At 37.2% G+C, this 15,271-nt stretch overlaps 1 long non-coding RNA gene across 2 annotated transcripts; it reads left to right on the top strand.

Moving 5' to 3' along the window:
* Window positions 1-6,575: 6,575 nt before the first annotated feature.
* LOC116843643 lies at window positions 6,576-14,693 on the top strand. Of its 2 annotated transcripts, XR_004377911.1 has the most exons (4): window positions 6,576-6,684; window positions 9,217-9,488; window positions 9,623-10,555; window positions 10,712-14,693. It is a non-coding gene; the product is annotated as an uncharacterized LOC116843643 (long non-coding RNA). The 2 variants fall into 2 exon arrangements; XR_004377910.1 differs by having other exon boundaries at window positions 9,623-14,693.
* Window positions 14,694-15,271: the final 578 nt, after the last annotated feature.

The raw sequence follows: 15,271 nt of genomic DNA on the forward strand, positions 1-15,271 counted from the left end.
ACCAGGCCAATGTATATCAACGATGACGTATTCAATCGATATAATAAGTTTTCTTGATCAGTATTATACCAGTTTAATATATCGTTATTTATATACATCGTCGATATTAAGATTATCTAATAGAAAGTTACTATTTAGTACGCGTATCAAGTGCACGATGTAAACCAGGCCAGTATCGATGATATATATAAACAACGGTATATTAAGATTATCTAATAGAAAGTTACTATTTAATATTCGTATAAAGTGCATGATGTAAACCAAGCCAATACGTTTTGTTGATGAGTATTATACTAGCTTAATATACTGTTGTTTATATATATCATCGATACTGGCCTGGTTTACATCGTGCACTTGATACGCGTACTAAATAGTAACTTTCTATTAGATAATCATAATATCGACGATATATATAAACAATAGTATATTAAGCTGGTATAATACTCTTCAAAAAAACGTATTGTATTGATTGAATGAATCGCCGTTGATATACATTGTTAATATTAAAATTACCTAATAGAAAGTTACTATTTAGTACGCGTATCAAGTGCACGATGTAAACCAGGTCACTACGATTATCTAATAGAAAGTTATGGCTTCTGTACACAGGTGGATCCCCCATGGCGCATTGCGTCCAAGCACCCGGGGGTTGCTAAAAAATTGGTGTCAACCCCGGGGCTTATTTGTATTATTTGCACCGAATGAGAAGGGGCAACGGTGGAGACGGGCATACATGGACAGCAGGTCTTAAAGAATAGCAACCTTTAACTTTGAGAGACTGACAGCTGTACCATTTGGTACAGTAACATTGTTTCTCTCTGTAGTCGCCGTGCGCTCGGGATCGCGCCAAAGATGTCGCTTTCGAATGGCATCTCTGAGCGTTATCTAGGAAGAGGAGAGTGTCGTGAGCGTGGAGCGTCAGGTAGCTCAGTGGTTTAGAGCAGTCGCCCGGCAAGCGAAAGACCCGGGTTCGAGTCCCGGCCTAGCAAGACCGTGCTCTCGATATTTTTCTCTTTCTGGAACGAAAAAGATACGCAGATCTCGAACGCACGGCGTCTCGCCGCCATCTAGTGCCCTCCTCCTTCTATGGAGCAAGTTACGAGACTTACGATTCTGTTTAAGGGCTTATGTAGGTTTTGAACCTTCAAAAAATCGTTTTTTTTTATCTGAAAGTACATAATTTCGAGAATATTTTTCCGAAGTTTTAAGTCAATCGGAGGAAAAATGTAGAAGATAGAGCGTTTTGAAATTCCTCTCATTCGGCAAGAGCGCCCCCATCCGACCAAGAGCGCCACAGGTATATTATGGCAACTGCTCACTGTTTGTCTGTCTCTCTCGCTCGCTTCTCTCACTTTCTAACGGTCTCCTAGACATTACGAAAATATTGTAGCTTAATTAAGCCACGAGATTTCTTTGAAGTTATACGTGTGTGTTGTAAAATTCATAGAGAATTTTTTGAAAAATGGAGCCGCATAAAGTAAGTAGAGTTGATCGTGCCGAAGGTGTTCGAAGAAAAGATAGGCCAAAAAAAAGGAAACAATCATTTAATGGAATGGAATGGATGTAAAACTTGGCCGAAATAGTCATGAATATGCGCGGAAAGAGGATGAACTTTGAATAGCTATAGCTGAGAAACAAGCTGAGGCTGGGACTAAAGAAGCAAGAACTCGTCTCAGGCAGGAACAAAAGGATGCCTTGGACATTGCAGCTGCAGCAGGATCTTTGCGGGTGTATATCAGTTGGACACGGGGCAATTGGACACAGTCCAATCACAAGTCGCTGTTCCAAGGGACCCTACAAATGTCTCTAATCACACGGTGCTGTGATTGGCTGTGTCCAAATGCACTGTGTCCAAGTGCACCGCTCCCGATCTTTGCTATATGGTGCAGGAATAGATGATTTTGTGTAAGTTAAAAAAATAAGTTTTTTTCTTAGTTTTATTCGTATTTTTAACTTTAAAAGCGTTTTTCTCAAAACACGATTTTTGAAGTCGGTGGTCACGATTTCTCAAAAACTAATGAACCGATCTTTCTGAAATTTTGCATACTTCTTCTAAATTGGATTGACTAGTGATTGAACGAAGGATTCTTGATTTCATTAATTAGAAGTAATTTTACAAAACTAAACGTTCTGAAAATTTTACCAAAAATTTCACTCTTTTGTTTACAACTCTGCCAAAAATTCAAATTTCAATATTTTTTAAAATCCTTCGATCACGAGCTATACTCATCTACTAACAGAAAATTTTTGGTTTTTTGATTTCAGATAAAAATATCACGAGTTATCGTGACCACCACAAAGGCACTTTTTTTCGAGGCGTCGCCGGAAATTAACTCTCAACGGCTCAATTTTCAATATTTTTGGCTGAAAATTTTTTGAGATATAGTTCAAATTCAACCCTTTCATGTACATAAAATTTTGTATTAAAAAATTTTTTAATTATATGAAAAAAAAATTCGAGAAAATATGCTATTTTTTGAGCCTCAAAACCCACATAAGCCCTTAAAATTGCAGTATTAGTATCGAGTTCGAGAACTTCGAATCGACATGAATCCGAACAGTACGTGTTAGTTGGCCAACGTTAGTTGACCGTTATAAATTTAACATTGGTCCAATGCTTAAAATGTTAAACGCGAATTTATACGTATATACTTCATTATTTACTTTAACAGATATGCAGTGGGTCGCAAAATGATTTAGATACAATGAAATTAGGAGCTCATTGAACTGACAAAATTGAGTCATTATTGTGTCACGGGATATACCTTAGTAATTATATTAGTAATTATTATTTATAAGAATTTGTTATTATTGAGTGTTCTTAATTATATGTTAATTATAATTATATTAATAATGATATTATTAATAATAATATTATTGCGTAAGTTCATCGGTGATAATTTTAATAGTTTGGCGAGTTTCCAAATTCATTGTGTCTAAATCGTTTTGCAATCCACTGTACGCTTAGTTGTAAAACAATTTGCATACTTTTAATTAGATGAAGTTGCAAAGCTTCAAGTTGTCACAAATAAAAGTATCACTGCTGATGTGCATGTGCAGTGATCGGCTATGACAGGATCTATAATGGCAGTACAAAGTATGACATTAAATTTGGAAAGAATTTATTTTAAAATAAGGGAATATTATTTTTTCTGAGGGAATTTTTATAAATTTTATACACGCGAACAAAATAAGATAACGTGTGATGATGTGGTGAATGCACGTCAACAGTGACAACCAAAAGCATTGCAATTTCATTAGATAAAAGTATATGTAAACTATTTTGCGATCGAGCATATACAGGATGTCCGATAGCTCACAGGAGAGTCGTAGACTTTGCTCAAGAGGATTTTTGTAAAACCAAAAGAAGAGATTTTTCTAAGAAGATTTTTCTAAAAGAAAAAATATTCTAAGCGTATAATATTCTTAAGGTTATATAGGGGAATTTCGTCTTTTATTTACAACACAAATCTTGCTTGCCACGTCTCTTATATCGCAAGCATTTTGTGTGTATGCTTCAAATAAATATATTCCTCTTAAAAAGGAAAAAAAATTAAAAAACATCTAGTAGATTTCTAGTGGAATTAATAATCCACTTCATTAGAAGAGAAATACTTTTTCGGTAAAAGTTTTCACTATGAAATAAAAATATGAAATTAGAGGAAATAGTACCATGTAACTAGAGTTCTTTCTTTTAGGTTATCAATCGCTGATATCTCAAATACCAGGAACGACCTCTTTACTGGAGGAAATCGCAATTTCTGAGAAGACAACAGTAATGATAGAATCACACTGGTAGACTAGTTACAATTTAAAAAACTATACTACATCTCGAAAACCAAACTACGCCTCGAAAATTAAACTCGATTATTAATTCGAACTAAATTTAAAAAATTTAATTTACTAAAATTTATTGTAAATAAATGACTAAAAGATATATAAATTTATTAACTGACTAAATAATATATAAATTTATTAACTAAGTTTAACGAAAATTAGATTTAACGAACAATACAACAAATTTGCAAACAGCAATTTACGTTACCACATGAAACGATTAATTCGAACAATCGACCAAATTGCACAAATAATCCTCATAGTTTAGAGAAATGCTAATTATGCAGGCACGACTTATGCAGAAATCGAAACGTGTGGAGTAGGATTTGCGGTCAGTTATAATCGCAATAATTCGGTAAGCGTCTGTGTGTTGACAATGTCGAATAATACAAATCGCGCAACAACACGAAACGCGTAGTTGCGAATGTGTGTCGTGGGTGTTGTTGAACTAAATTAGAAAGTAACATTTATAAGGAGTCATGTTGTTGAAAGACGCGATATTCTTAAGGAGACTTACTCATACGCATAAACGAAGACAAATATGGATAATCGCGCAAAAGAGAAAGAAGCATTATCGTGATATTCGTAATGTTTCGGCTCGGGTTAATTATGACCTACACGGCACGCAGACGACCTAATTCGATTAATCCTCGTTCGTCTTCGTTTAGGCGACGTAATGATTACTCATCTTTGTTAATCCACTCGCAAGATACTCTCCGCTTTTAAAGAGATCCTAACGCTACTCTCCAGTAAATCAATATTTTATCAACCTTTTCACTACGGCTGATCTGTGTGGACGTGAAATCCCACTACTGTACGAACATTCAGCCCCGCATAATAAACATTAGTAGTTCGAATAGCATTTATACTTTAATACGCTGTATAAATGATACAGCTTACGTTAATATATAGAATAATAATTAATAAATTCATAGTATTTACATATATATATTTATATATTTATATGTAATGAATTACAAATAAATAAAATAATAGTTTTCTTTTAAAACTAAATGGAACAATAACTTTTTTTTAATCGCATATAATAAATATGTATTTTAATATAAAGACTATGAATGTATAAATATAAATAAATATAAGAACATATATAAATGATACAGCGTTATTATACAGGGTGTCCCACAACTGGTAGAACACCCGTTAAGGGTAGGTGCAATTTGCAACTGAAAGTTCCTCTTCAATTTTTGGATCCGACAATTAGTTAATGAGATATTAATTAATTAAGTCTACCGATCCCTTAGCGCCCTGAGTGAGCGCCCAGGGGCGTAGGACGTTGTGGGTTCCTCAAGGGCCTTGCTTGTCCGCTTTTCTCCCCTTTTTTGTATCACAGAAAAATAAACATGGATAAGTGAGTGAGTGGGTATGTGGATGAGTGCCTGGCCGGGGCCAGGGTGGTGGCAAGTTTTCAATGTGTGGGTGTGATGTATGGGTGTTTTTGTATGCGGTTATGAGTGCATGGATAATTTGAATGTTTTTAGTGCGAGTGGGCGAAGTAATTGTACTTCATGTGCCGAGAGGGGAGGGCATGTGTGATATGTTTCCTTCGAGTGCGTAGGTAACTTGAATGTTTTCTGCAGGTCGATGCAGAGTATCGTGAATCCTTTAAGACCTGCTGTCCATGTATGCCCGTTTCCACCGTTGCCCCTCCTTATCTGGTGCAAATAATACAAATAAGCCCCGGGGTCGACACCAATTTTCTTTTTGGCAGCCCCCGAGGGTATAGATGAAACAATAGATGAAACAATAGATGAAACAATAGTTTTTTTTAAACTAGATAGAGCAATAACTTTTTTTTAACCGTATATAATAAATACTATAAATATACTATAAATATATACTATAAATACCGTATACTATAAATATATTTTAAAGCAAGTACTTGGATATAATCCTACATCGCATATACCACATTGATATCGCGACTTTCATCTTTTATAATTTTTAATACAAATAACATCATTAAAAAATAATTTTAAAAAAATAATTATTATGAATACATATCTATTTCCTCGATATACTGTCAAAAAATAACAGCGTTTTCGACTTTATAAACTTAAAGTTAATAATATCATTTAAAATAACAAAAAAATAATTTCGTAACAAAATTAGTGAGATGTAATTCTTAAATGAAAATAAACGTTTATATAAACGTTTTTATTTTGAAAGTTGAAAAACATTTTAAAAATGACAAAATAAGACTTTCATTTGATGTAAATAGCTATTGTAAGACAGTAAACAGAAATATGATGTATATAGCCGGTCTCAAAACGATTTGTATACACCATTTATCGAGTAAAGTTGCAATGCTTTAAAATTCTTAGAATTGAAACCGTGTCATATATGTGCGTACTAATCGGTTATATATAAATAAAAATTACTTCACAACAACGAGTTCTTTTAATTAAAAATAAATTCTTTCTTCTAAATTTCACGAGTGTCATGCTGCGTACTATTACTTCGGCTTTTGTCATGACCTTGTCATTACTGCGTATAGACAGCAGTGATTTTAGTTTTGACAATTGAAGCGTTGCAAATTCATTCCATAAAAAGTGTACAAATTTTAAGTGTGTAAATTATTGCACCGATGTGCAATATTTTGTATCTGATACATTCTGTCTGATAAATGCTTCGGTATCGCTGACGCATTATGATTACCTAGATAACGATAGTCGATAAATGCTTTCAGCTGCAGCAACACGATCAGTTGCATATGTTTCCGGCCGCACGTTAATTAATCGAAAAACAGGGATAGTGTATAGAATAAAAGTGACATTTTTATAGTTTTACATTTTGTCTGGTTGAATAAAGAGAGTTATTTGCTTGCTGGTAAGCCTGTTTTTTATAAGAATAAGTCCACACAGTGATTGCGCCATTACTTGCAGCGTTTTTCTTGTAGATTTGCGCTCTTTTGCAGAACATGTTCACATGTTGTACATATATTCAGAAATCATCTTATTTAAACTCGCTTGTTGTAAAACAATTTGTAGATCTTTTTTCGATACACTTTGAAATGCATTCGACGTTTAATTAAAAAACTTTCGAAAAAATTTCAAAAAGATGTTCGAGATTTACTCAAAACAAATTGGACGTTGGTTGCTTTTCGAAGTATTTCGAAAGAAAAATATGCAAACCTTCCTCCTCCCGCTCTTCTACAACCGAGTGTATAGTTGTAAAATAGCTTAAACATGATGAAATTGACAATTCACTGAACCATCAAAATTGAAAGTTATTACTGTGTTGTGTGCGGATATATGTGTGCATACGCGCGCGTGTGTGTCTCGAGCTTGTCCATTCATTACATTAGCAATTATTATTATTAATTATTATTATTATTATTTAGTATTAATTATATTATTGTTACTATTATTACATAAATCTGTCGGTAATGACTTTCAATTTTATATTTTTATCCCACTTCTCCTTCGTCGTTACAAGTTTAGGTCCTATTCCAATGTCACATGACATATGAAATTACATCCTCCTCACACATAGAATAAGAGAAATAAAAAACATTATATTATAAATAATAATTATTAGATTGCGCGGTACTAACTTTTTTTCAATAATTACTTATTAGGACCTTAACTTAGTTTCCGCCCGCAAATGTTAGATGGCAATGCAAACAGTTCTAGTAGTCATTACTAACGAAACAGGTAGTTTGTGATTAATTTCGACATTTCTCGATAACATTCAGTCAGCATACACAATTATTTTCCTAAACAACAATTTCTTTTGCTTTGTGAAAAATGGAACGCGATAAAGTGTTTTTTCGACATGTGCTTTTGCACTATTTTGATTTGAAAAAAAGTGTAGCAGAAGTTCATCGATTACTTGAAGAAGGTTATGGTGATCGAGCTCCATCACATACAACATGTAAAGAGTGGTATAGACGATTCAAAAGTAATGATTTTGATGTCAATGACAAACCACGCTCAGGACAGCCAAAAAAATTCCAAGACGATGAATTGCTAGCATTATTGCATGAAAACTCGGCTCGAACGTTACAAGAACTTGGAAACGAGCTAGGAGTTACTGAAGCAGCTGTTTCCAAACGTTTACACGCCATGGGAAAGATCCAAAAGGAAGGAAGATGGGTACCACATGAATTGTCTGAAAGTGCCATTCACAACCGTTTCAATATCACGGTTTCGTTGCTTGCCAGGCAAAAAAAGAAGAGTTTTCTGTGGCGTATTGTGACTGGCGATGAAAAGTGGATCTACTACGACAATCCCAAACGCAAAAAATCATGGGTAGACCCAGGACAACCATCAACATCGCAGCCAAAACGGAACATCCACGGTCATAAGGTAATGCTTTGCATTTGGTGGGATCAGCAAGGAGTGCTGTACTACGAACTGCTGAAACCAAACGAAACTGTTACTGCCGATGTCTACAAATGTCAATTGAACAAATTGAATGATGAGCTGTTGCGAAAAAGACCAGCAATAGCGAGTAACAGGCGCAAAGTTATTCTCTTACACGATAACGCTCGGCCACACACTGGAAAAACCGTCAAAGAAACACTGACGCAGCTCGAATGGGAAACTCTTCCTCACCCAGCGTACTCACCAGACATAGCGCCTTCTGATTACCACTTGTTCAGATCGATGCAGCACGGCTTGAGTGGTACACGCTTCCGAAATGTTGAAGAAGTGCGAGAATGGGTGGACGAATGGATTGCTTCGAAACAAACATCGTTTTATCGAGATGGTATCGCCCAGTTGCCAGAAAGATGGCAAAAAGTTGTAGAAAGTGATGGAAAATACTTTCATTGAAATAATTTAAATAAATTTTTTACAATAAATGCTTTTTCTCAGTATTTTTTGGGCGGAAACTAAGTTAAGGTCCTAATACAAACGATTTAAAAGAATAGTTTTCCAACCGGAGTTTTTTTCCGGTCAAGTACATATAAATGTTGGAGTGGTATTCATTGCTCCGAGCGCTATTCTCAGAGTCTCAAATTGCAAGCGATCCAGCAAACAACCTATGTTCAGGGCGATATTGCAAAATGCCTGAGAGCCATACTCCATTGTGGACCTAATCCAGTTCCTATACACATGTAGCAAATTACTCGGATGCGCTTCCCACGAGAGGTCTGCAATCGGATGTATATCAGTTGGACACGGGGCAATTGCACACAGTTTAATAATAAATAAATAATTCTTCCAAGAATTGGGAAATTTAGAGAAAGGAAACATTAAGTTATACAAATTTAAGAGTATCTTGAAAGTTTGATGTGGCAGTTCGGAGATTAATCTATTGGAGATAAAATCCGGACCAGGTGCAGATTTCTTCTTGAGAGAAGCGACCGCAAAATTGAGTTCTTCCATGAAGAATGAAGTTATTATCTTCTTACAGGAGGTTTTGAAGAATTGTGCTGTAGGGTTGCCCCCTTCCGAAAGACGCATGCTCCGAAGAGCTCTGGATACAAAGTCTTCCGGAAAAGTAGCTTGCGACACAGTCGATGAAAGAGAAGACGCAGACGCAGAAACTTTGGCGAACGCTCTCAATACTGCTTCTCTTCTCGAGTCGAAGTCTCCCTTGAGGACGGAGAGACGACGATTTTTAAAGGCACGAAAAGAACGCCACATCTTGACACTGCTCGTTCGAGGATTCAGACCTGTACAGAAGTTAGTAAAGTTTTCAGTTTTAATTTGTTTCAATTCTTTTTTAACTCTCGCGGTTATTAGTTTAAAGCAACTGAGATTTTCAATCGAAAGGTGATTGGTAAATGTCTTAATGCTGTTTTTTTTTCCTGAATCAGGGTATCACATGTCGAGGATCACCAGATAGCCGGTGGGGTCTCTGACCTTCGAGTACCTGACGTCCTTTTACCTCCATTATCCAGAAGATGCGACTTGATACAGTCCGTCAGTGCCTCGTACGTCGCAAGGACAAAAAAACTGCCCGCGGCGAACTCATAGGGAGAATTGTTCATTGACTGTCTAAAGCTGTCCTAGTCAACCCCCGATGCATTCAATGAGGGTCGAACCAGCATAGGCAGAGTGGTCAGTTCATTGATCCGCACGACCGTAGGAAAATGGTCACTGATGTAATTATCCAACACCTTCGTGCTGACAATCACAGCCAGGGAAGACGAAGCAAAGATGTAGTCCAACACGGATCTGAGGGAACCGTCAGCCGACGTCCACGTCGGTTCTCCCGTTCCCACATTCACACAATTAGACATAGAGAGAACAAATTCTAGCCTCTTCATTATAAGAAGTTGGCAGGAAAGATCAAGCTGGCATATGAATATTGAAGTCATCCATTAGGATTACGTCCTTGAAAAGACTGTCTATCGAATCAAAAAACTGATTCCAGAAAGATACTTCGGTTTCATCGGAAGCGCTACGTGAAGGGCTATATATAGAACCAATAGTTAGATTTTTCTTATTTTTTAAGTGAACATTGATAATTACTAAATCTACTTTATTATCTTGACACAATCTTTGAAGCAGCAACAACTCGAAACGTGAGAAATTCAGCTTTGTGCTGATCAACATACCTGCGCCACCTCCAGATGAGGACAATCTGGGTAAGTTGACAAAGGTGAAGCCTCTGATAGGACATCTGTACATATTCTGAATGGATTGTGGAATTCTCGTCTCGGAGATACATACTACATCCGGCGACTCCTCCTCGATGAGAGTGATGAGATCGACTGTTCTAGCAAGAAGAGAACGGACGTTCCAATGTATAATTTTTAAGTCACCTATAACCGAACTTTTCCTCTGAGTAGTCATTGCACTTTTACTAGATTATGGATTTTCGACTATGTCAAATGTCGAAAATATACTAGTTAAATCAGTTAAAAAAATTTCAATTCGCTGATATTTTTCTTATTTAACAGGAACGTCCTGGGGTCTGCAGGAAAGGTGGCATCCGCACCTGACCCGCTGCCTTCCGCCATAGAAAAGTTATTCTTCAAGAAGGATAACAAAAATTTAGACATGATGGAGTTGGAGCTACCCAAAAACTCCTGAAGACTCAGGCAAAAGTCCTCACTGGTCCCACGAGGAAAGATGTACGGGCTATCGTTGAATATCCTCCTGAAGGCCTGTTTGGACTGCGAAGCCCTCTCCGCCGGGGTCAGCTGAGTTTGTTACATCATAGAAGAACTCCCTTTTCTACGAGAAGATAGTCTTTTAAATGCGAGGTAAACATCGCCGACGACTTTCCCTCTTTTCTTCCTTTCATCTCTCCTCTTCTTTAAAACCTGTAAGGAGGAGAGAAAGCCTCTCTGCCCACGAGGTTGATCTGCTGAGGAAGTCCACGAAACCCCGGATCGTGACCCCGAAAAGGCATCACCCCAGGTCTTGACGCTCTTCTGTCCATCCCCTTTCTTTTCTTTACTCCTAGAACTGACCTTTGGTTTAGTCAGAATCTCAGCATACATGATTGGTTTTAGCTTCTTTATCAGCCGAGCTAAAAATCCTCAAGCGAGGGAGGGGGGAGGAAGCCACTAAACGTGGAATCCTCTTATTCTTCCTCGTTACCGCTTGCACGGATAAATTTTTCCGCATCCGCTGCGCCTAAACAATGCACAGCCATGATGCGCCTTACATTGCGATTGTGAATAAACACGGGACACTTCTCGCTCGTGGCCCGATGATTGGAGTCTGCGAGCTTGTCCTGCTCACAATTCACACATAATTCCTGATCCAAGAAGCAATCCAATATCGAGTGCCCTTCCCTGGAGCACTTTTCACAAACTGCTGGATCCTTAAGCCTTTTGCAATAGTTCTTAGTGTGACCAAAGCGCATGCAGTGACCACACTAAGTAACCTTGCCTGTATAAGGGCGTATCTAAATTTTTTTACCCAACAGAAACACAAACGTCGGCAAACAGAAGTTTTCGAATGTTGCAACGTAAAGTTTAGAATCCTGCATGGTGAAGTTCTGAGGATTATCCGAATTCGGCACACGTCTTTTCATACGTTTCACTCGGAGTGGCGAAGATCACTTGCCCCTCCAATTGTGAGTCGGACGTAATTTTTCACGGATAAAATCGACATCGAAATCACACTCATCGATGCCGAATAGGACCGCCTTTTTATATATTTATCCTGTAATCAGGAATATATGACACTCGGATTTGGCCTGCCACCAGTTTCTCGCTCAGCGGAGCCATCTTCGCCAGGAAGGATTTAGTCAAATCTGCATTGAAAAAAGACATCATAAATTTAGTGTCCAAGATTTTCCTAAAGTCAAACGAGACCGATGTGTAATAACTAACTATCGGTTGGTCATGCAATGTCTTATCCAATCTTAAGGTACTAGTTGTACTATTAGCTTGAGACGGAGCAGATGGCATCATATTGCACAGACTAAACCGTTAATTTCTCCAGGAAAACAATGTATGGACCATTACTGCCCTTCGAATACTTATTGAAAATAGTTTCCGGGGCCTGAGGATGATAATCATGGGAGCGGTGCACTTGGACACGGTGCATTTGGACACAGCCAATCACAGCACCGTGTGATTAGAGACATTTGTAGGGTCCCTTGGAACAGCGACTTGTGATTGGACTGTGTCCAATTGCCCCGTGTCCAACTGATATACACCCGATAATCATTATCCCCTGGTCTATTCAAGTCTAAAGACACAGAATTTCCCTGATCCCTCTCTTCAAGACCAATTCCAGCGGTAGGAAGAGGAAAGGAGCCAGCTACAACTAGCGGAGTTTGTCCCTCGCCCTGCTGGGTCCTTCCATCTCCATCCGCAGAGGTTATGGATTCACTTTCAGATAGTCTTATTTTTTTAACGCTCCTTCTCTGCGTCTTCGGGGTGTGAGCCGAAGCTTTTCTCCCTAGCAGATAAGAATTACCTTGAGAAAGCTCAATAGGTAAGGTTGCCTCGGTCAACCTCTTCCTTAATTTGTCTGTGGTTTTGGTCAGAGAAAGACTGGGTGAGCTTAATCTCTTAACCATTACACTTTTATCCGAGCAAAACCGCTGGACCTGTTGCTTTTCCTCTTCCCACGCCCGCAGGCCTTTGCTCAAATGTGGAACGATCCAGTTCCACAGCCACCGTACCTTGCTCATCAGGATTGGGAGAGGACTTCCAAATCCTTCGTACTGAGGTCAAAAAGCATCCCCGAAGCCGAGGATGATGCATTTTGCTGATCCATGCTCGCGTATCACTAGTCGAGAACACGTGGCTATCACGCATATCACGACCATATCACACGCGTATGATCATGTGCTAACCACGCGTTTCAGTGTTTATGCCGTGCCAATAAAGCGCACACGCGATCACGTGATACCAACACGCACCGGGCACGATACTTTTACTAGCGTCAGAAAAATTTCAATTTGTTGAAAAATAATAAATCGTAATCAGAACCAAAGGAAAACCGGGTCGAAATTAAAAAAAAATTGCATAAATGTTAAATGAAATAAATCGTAGGCGTTCACACAGGAATTTCTCGAAAACCTTAATTAATTTCAAAACGAGAGGCAACCAAGCTTACGATCCACTCAGTGCGAGCGTTGAAGGCCAACTCGACTCGAGTCGTAGCTAATCGTAAGCCCGTATCAAAAGTATATGCATTATAATCTTTGAGTAGCGTATATAAATAATTGTTACGTTTTAGCATTGACCGACTGGAGTCGGCAGTCGTAGTCGGCAGTCGAGTCGGCCTATGCAGTCGGTAGTCTGATACGAGTTTTCTTTAGAGACTCTAGAGATTGGGTACTTTTCATTTAATAACACAAGTCGATATAAACATCATTTTGTCTTTGTTCCATATTCAATAAGTAACTAAGATAGGATGATGCTTGTGTCGACTTGTGTTATTAAATGGAAAGCACCCACTCTGAGATTCAGAGTCTGAGTCAGATCTCTGATCATACTGGATAGTGTACGCCTTTGTTCTCGAGCGTTCAGAAAGAAATAGTTGAGTGGAAACGGTGTACCTTTGTCTAACCAGCTCGAGGTGACTCCACATCACATGACTCCATGTATAACCCACTCTGAAACATTAACCTCCACACATATTTCCCATACATCGAAACAGTATATTTATATATAATATATATAAAAGAAAATAAATGAGCGAGAGAAAGAGACAGGTAGTCATATGTCTGTCTCCTTCTACTTGCCCGATCCCCTTTTTCTCACACGGACACAACGTGCGTTTGTACGTGCGCTTGTATGTGTCATCTCTGGCTACCGCGTGCTACGAAGAGCTCCAAGCCTGGTAGCACTGGTAAGCAACTGGATATAAAGAACGACTAAATTACGCATCGGATGTATCGGGTTATATCCTTTGACTATATAAGTATGGACTGCCAGTTATCTCCACTTTTCCTATTCTCACAATGCTTCGCTATGTAATTAACATCACGCGTGTCTTCAAAGGATTCAAATGTCAAAAAATCAAAACGAAGTCAGATTTCGATGGTAAAACAGGAAGGAAGAGAGAGATGGAATATGACATACGCCCCAATCAACACATTCAGTTGTGGCTATATAACTTGGAAGTAACAAGTTATATAACGAATTTGTTATAACAGTTATATTACAGCTATGAAATTTTACTATTTTCTTTTTACATAACTGCTCAATCAGCACATTCAGTTGCTGCTATATAACCTGAACGTAAAAAAGGTATATAAGGAATACATTATAACAGTTTACATTTCTGTAATTTTAATGTCGTTCTACATAATTGCTGAGTCAACACATTCAATTACTGCTATATAATCTGGAAATAAAACAGTTATATAACGAATATATTATAACAAGTATATTATAACAGTTCTTTTTAATTTTAATGTCCTTTCTATAATTGTATAAACCCACTCGGTGGTTATTTTCGTGCTGCATTGTTCCGATATTCGCTTAGTCTGTTCTTTTCTATTGTACTGTTGAAGTGGTTCACAATGCCCTTATAGAAATATCATACTAAGAATCATTGATAATTACTTATTTTTAGTATTAAAAATACTGGATAATAAGTAATTATCAATGATTCTTAGTATGATATTTCTATAAGGGCGGTCCCAGTAAACACAGAACATAACTGTGATATAACACAGAGTAACATGTAATATAACTGTTATATCCCTTATAGAAATGTAATACTAATAAGTAATTATCACTGGCCAAATTATTACTTATCAGTATTACATTTTTATAAGGATACGTTATTAATATTGAGGTTACTTAATTTCCTTTATAACTGCGATATAACTATGTTATAAAGCTGTTATGTTATTATGTTATTTACTGATTAAGTTACATCAACAATATAACAGCAACATAACTTTAATATAACTTGTTATATAAGAAGTCTAATGTTCTCGATGAAAAATTTTTCATGCATAATTATATATAAAATTTGTCTATACATAATTATGTATAATTATATATAATTATATAAAATTATAAATAATTATACACAGT

Source organism: Odontomachus brunneus, unplaced genomic scaffold, assembly GCF_010583005.1.
Source record: "Odontomachus brunneus isolate Ranch 3 - 2012 unplaced genomic scaffold, Obru_v1 Obru_scaffold_034, whole genome shotgun sequence".
Taxonomy (NCBI): domain Eukaryota; kingdom Metazoa; phylum Arthropoda; class Insecta; order Hymenoptera; family Formicidae; genus Odontomachus; species Odontomachus brunneus.